Genomic DNA, 6,000 nt, shown 5'->3' with positions numbered 1-6,000 from the left:
TATCCTATGAAAATATACAAGATTAGTTACTGCATTTGGAGAAAAGACAGCATAAGGGCTCCAAAGCTGTAGACATTAAATCTTCAGAGATGAAATATCAAAGCAAATAGTAAGGGCACACAATAATATTCCCATCGGGAAAGAGGAAAATGCCCACATCAAGCTAATAGCAGGCACGGTTTTAACCCTGGCCATGTCTCCCTGTTTATTCTATACTAGCAAAGTCAACCTGATAATTTGCAAAGAAGTTTATTCACACTAAGTAACTGGCTATTTCTTTTGTAGAAAAATTTCTCATCTCGGGGTGCCTGGTTGGCTCAGTTGGTAGAGCGAGCAACTCTTGATCTCAAGGTTGTAAGTTCAAGACCCACGTTGGATGTCGAGATTACTTAAAACTAAAATCTTTAAAAAAAGAAAACGAAAAATTTCTCACCTCTAATAGTATTAATATTTACAGCCATTTGTCACAACCATGGGACTCTACTTCAGTGAGAGAGAATGCAAATCTCCTTATAAATAAAAAAACTTCCCCAAAGTATGCAGCTCTCTACCCATAAAAAGAGGAGTGTGAGCACCTAATGCCACTTCACTTCTAAGAATTAGAATTCAGCATTATCATACACTCAATCTAGATACAAAGAAGATACTTTAAATAACTGAGCAAATGCAGACATTTTGATTTATAACTTCACAACATTTTCTGAAAACTATACAACCACTGACCAGGTCATAGATCCAGTGACTGGAGTCCACTGTTTGTCCATTTCTATACTCTACATACTCAAAGAGTATACATTTACTGGCTGTAGGAAAGGCATAATAAACATCACCTCCATAAATTTATTTTCTATACTTCACATTTAGATGATCAAAACACAATACCAATAAAGCTTAAAAACACATCAAAATTGTTATTATATGCTTTTAAAATCTTATGCAGTAATCACTACTGATTGGATTTTTTAAGGCTTTCATGTATCTTAGAAAGATTACATCTAACCCCTGAACATTCCATGTGAAGTCTAGTTAAATGAGGGTCAATATTACCAAACACTAGATTTTTCCATATGTCAATAATTCTTCCTGTGATGAAAACATTTTAATCTAGATCTAATGGATTACTGAAATAAGGGTGATAGTAGTAAAAATAATAATGGTAGCAATAATATTAATAATAGCTAACACTGATTTAACACATACCAAGTGTCAGGCACTGTTCTAATTGCTTCAGATGTATTGATTCTTCTAATCCTCACAACAACCCTATAAGGTAGGTAGTACAGTAGAATCATATTAGTTAAAAGTCATTAGAAAGTGGAAACAATAAATTACAGAATAATACACACAGAGTTTTATTTTCTACACACTATCAGAATTGAAATCTAGACTTCCAGTTAAATACAGTAGACTGACCACTTATATTTGTTTTCTCTACCTCCAAACCCCACCAAAAAGAGATCAAAGGAATATAAATGGTATTAATCCATAAAGACAAAGAAAACAGGCTATACAGCCATGAGATTTTAATAAAGTTCATAAAAATAGAAAACAAGAGGAGGTGTGATAACTAATCTAGCAGAATGGAGGAAGTTAAAGCCTTAGTCCCCAGAAGAGAGAAGCCAACAAATACATTCTACCTAGCACCTAATAAGTTCAGGACTTGGAAATACCAGGTGTTATAGAAAAAGGGAGTGAAGTATACAGCTGAATATAGGACTAGAAATCTGTATAAAAAGCAACTGGATCCCACGTCTTCTTCCCACTTTCCACAGCCAGACAACCCACCCAACCTCTATGCACAGAAGAAACTGAATGAGAGGGTCACCATCCACAGAAGGCTGGAGTGGGGTGGGTCAGGACATAGGGATGCTGAAAGTAGGAGATTAAGGAAAAGCCACCATATAAACTCTGGGGTCCTCAGCCCTCTTTTTCTACCCTACCAAAACTTAGGAGTCCTTTCTAGAGAAACCAAATGGCTCCAAAGAAAAGATCCCCACTGAAATGAAACGGTATCATAAAAAAGGAACAGAGAGAAAAAAAAAAATCTTAGAAATTAAAATACATAGCTAAAAAAAAAAAAAATCAATGGAAGAGCTGGATGATAACAAAAAGAACAAATATAATACAACTCAATGAACAACCGGAGAGGAAAAATTTTTTTAATTAGAGGATCAATCTGGGAGTTCCACCATTCAAATAATAGAAATTCTAGAAAGACAGGATGGAGAAAGTGGAGGAGAGAAAACTGTCAAAAAGATAACACAGAAATATTCCCAGAAATGAAACAGACAAGTCTACAAATTGAAAGACTCCACCAAGTTGAGTACCCATTGGCATGAATAAAGACCCACACAACATCATGAAATGTCAGGGGTAAAGAGGAGCCTCTAAAAGCTTCCAGAGTGTAAAAGAACAGGTCTGTATGAAAGAATAGTTTCAGAATTCTCACAGAAATAATGAATGCAATAAGACAATGGAGCACTGCTTTTAAAATTCTGAGAAAAATTATTTTCGACATATACTCCAAACTACCAACCATTCAAGAGTAGAGACATTTTCAGACCTGTAAAGCCTCAAAGTCTTTAGCTTGCCATACTTTTTCCTAGGAAGTTTTCAGTAGTGAATACACGTTGGCAAAAAAAGGGGCAGTGAATCAAGAAATAGGAAGTCATAGGATCCAATAAACGGGAAATCCAACATAAAACTAAAAAACAAAGTAGGTCCCAGAATGACCGCTGAGCCATGCACAGGCCTAGAAAACAACAGTCCAGATGGCAGAAGATGAAGGATTGTGGAAGAAAGGTCCCCGAAGCTCAAAAAAAAAAAAAAAAAAAAAAAGGAATTTGATAGATTGATTATATGATGTTTTGGAGCATTTAACCCTTTGAATAATCTTTGCAATTGAATATAAAAAACTAAGCAAATTTTAAAATCAGGTAATTATTAATTCAGGGAAAAATAAGGTTATAGTTGAGAGGAAATAATGATAGTTCACCACGGGGTTCCTTAGTGACCAACATTTAGAGTAGTTCCCTAGCTTATCCCTGGGGGATATGTTCCAAGACCCCCAGTGGATACCTGAAACTACAGATAGTACTGAACACTTTATATACTAGGCTTTCCCTATGCATACGTACCTATGATAAAGTGTCACTTATAAGTTAGATGCAGTAACAGATTAACAACAATAACTAATAATAAAATAACATAATTATAATATACTGTAATAAAAGTTGTATGAATGTGGTCCCTTTCTCTAATATCTCACTGTACTGTACTCACCCTTCTTCTTGTGATGACATGAGATGATAAAATGCCTACATGATGAGACAAAGTGTGGTGAATGAAACAGGCGCTGAGATGAAGTATTATGCTACTACTGACCTGATGATATGAGGATGATCATCTGCTTCCAGACCGGGACTGATTGCAGGTAACTGAAACCAAGAAAGCAAAACCACAGAAAGCAAAGCAGCAGATTTGGCGGGGGGGCGGTAATTGACTGTATAGCTATTGATTTTACAAAAACCTATGGCTAACTTGTAGTGGGAGAGATGGGAAAGAAATATGGGAGAGGTAGGGATATAAGAAAAGTAAATCCTGGGGCGCCTGGGTGGCACAGTCAGTTAAGCAACTGACTTCGGATCAGTTCATGATTTCACGGTTCATGGGTTCAAGCCCCATGTTAGGCTCTGTGCTGACAGCTCGGAGCCTGAAGCCTGCTTCAGATTCTGTGTCTCCCTCTCTCTCTTTTCCTCCCCTGCTCGTTCTCTGTGTCTCTCAAAAATAAATAAACGTTAAAAAAATTATTTTTTAAATAAAAAAAAAGAAAAATCCTGCCTAACATGAAAGGAACTCAAGAAAGCATTTCTGAAATTGATAAATCAAGAAAAAGTAACACAATATCTTTTCAAATAGGAACAAACCACTAGGAGTTGAAAGTGCTCATCTCTGGACACTCAGCTAGGGAGAGGGAGGACTTTTTTTTTTTTTTTTTTTATAAGCCTTCTAGTTCTACTTGGTTTTTTTTTTTTTTTTTCAACGTTTATTTATTTTTGGGACAGAGAGAGAGCATGAACGGGGGAGGGGCAAAGAGAGAGGGAGACACAGAATCAGAAACAGGCTCCAGGCTCTGAGCCATCAGCCCAGAGCCTGACGCGGGGCTCGAACTCACAGACCGCGAGATCGTGACCTGGCTGAAGTCAGCCGCTTAACCGACTGCGCCACCCAGGCGCCCCTCTACTTGGTTTTTTAAACTATGTACATGAATTACTTTAATAAAAAGAAAACTAAAGTTTTTCTAAAATTTTTTTAATTTACAAATTCAGTATGAATTCAAAGAAAGGAGAACCGGTGACCTGGAAAAACATGAAAAGGAAACCCTATCTACCAGCTACAACTTCCTTGCCCCACCTGGGCTACTAAAAGACCTCCTGGAAGGAGTTCCTGCAGTCTAACCAGGCTTTCTTTCAGGCCAGAACACTCCCTCTGTACCAAGTGGCAATAGCAAGGCTCAAAGGACAGGCATTGAGACACTTCATTTAATAAAAGAAGTGAAGAATTGGTACAGTCCAAATTAATGATATAATAATGTATGTGGAATTAGTGTTAACAGCAGTATAATATTAATATATTACAAAGATATATTTCCTGAGATCTTAATGGTGATTTCTAAATACTAAATGTAATAATACACAGTGAAAAACTACAACTCAGGGTTAAAGGTTCCATGGTGACTATCAAATGAAGATACTTTATCTCCTGCTTTAGAATTTAAGTTCAAGTGACAACATCCATTTCTCAACTTGTCCTGATCAAAGGTAATACAATAAATTCAATGTAATGTAAGAGAATTCAAAAATAGTCCAATTATAAAACAATTCTCATCAAAGTCACTTTAACCATGGAGGCCTGGATTCCCACACAACGGAAATCAGGCACTTGAAAAGAAAAGCAAGCACTGGCTTTGGTTAGAAGATCAATGACATACCAACAGTCTCCAAATTCTCGATAACCCCAAGGCCTAGCTAGACAAAGCAAAAAAGGACCAACCACTACCTATACATTAGAGAAAGTTATGACAAGCTAAAATTCTTACAGGATTGTTCTTATTTGGTTTATCTTTTTCTTAAAATTCAGAAAAGTCAGGCACACTTGAACATACACAGGGCTCCTCAAAATGCAAGGTTCACTGAAGCTTTATCGATTGCTTCATGCTATCAATTCACTAATCAAAACCTAGACATAATTCAAGATACATTTATACTCCTCCCAAAAAATGATTTCACAAATGTGTTTGTGAAAAAGCAGGTCCCAGTAACAATAAAAGCCATACTTAGGAATATGGCACACCTGTTCAAAGCACCTGTTTCAAGGGGGAAAAAATGATACAAACCAGAAATGATAGCATTTTATTTTAAAAAATATTTACAGAAAACTGTTCAGGAACTCATCTTTTTGGATAAAGCAATAAAAAAATGGATTTGTTTCCTATGAGTTCAAAAGCTTGTTATAGTATTTTCATTATAAACCTACTGGTTCAAAAAAAGTACCTACCTGAAAAACTCCCTATCAGTAGCACCTTGACTTTCATTATCTAGTCACTATGCAAATTCTTACTACCACAAAAAAAAGGAAAAAGTCTGATTACTCACTCAACATGAAACTTACTACATTATTAAACTTTTCTCCAATTCGACATATGAAGTACAACATACGAATGGAAAAATTCCACTTAATCTAGCCTAATGACCTGTGTGCTACTTAAAGTCACAAATACTTTTAAGCAGCATACAGTTTATCTAAATGCATATTAATGTATTTAGATTGTGTCCATTTTAAACTTACAATTACAGATTTATTTTAGTGAAGTAAATACCAAATATTAACTGTTTAAAAAAACTTCCCACATAAACCTACAAGAGAAATTTAAAGTGGAACAGGCCACACTATTCTAAGCTCATAGGCAACAAAACTAAAAATATGACTCATTTGTGTATT

The sequence above is a fragment of the Prionailurus bengalensis genome, chromosome C1, assembly GCF_016509475.1.
Source record: "Prionailurus bengalensis isolate Pbe53 chromosome C1, Fcat_Pben_1.1_paternal_pri, whole genome shotgun sequence".
In the NCBI taxonomy this organism is placed as follows: Eukaryota; Metazoa; Chordata; class Mammalia; order Carnivora; family Felidae; genus Prionailurus; species Prionailurus bengalensis.
Note: the sequence above shows the minus strand (reverse complement) of the source record.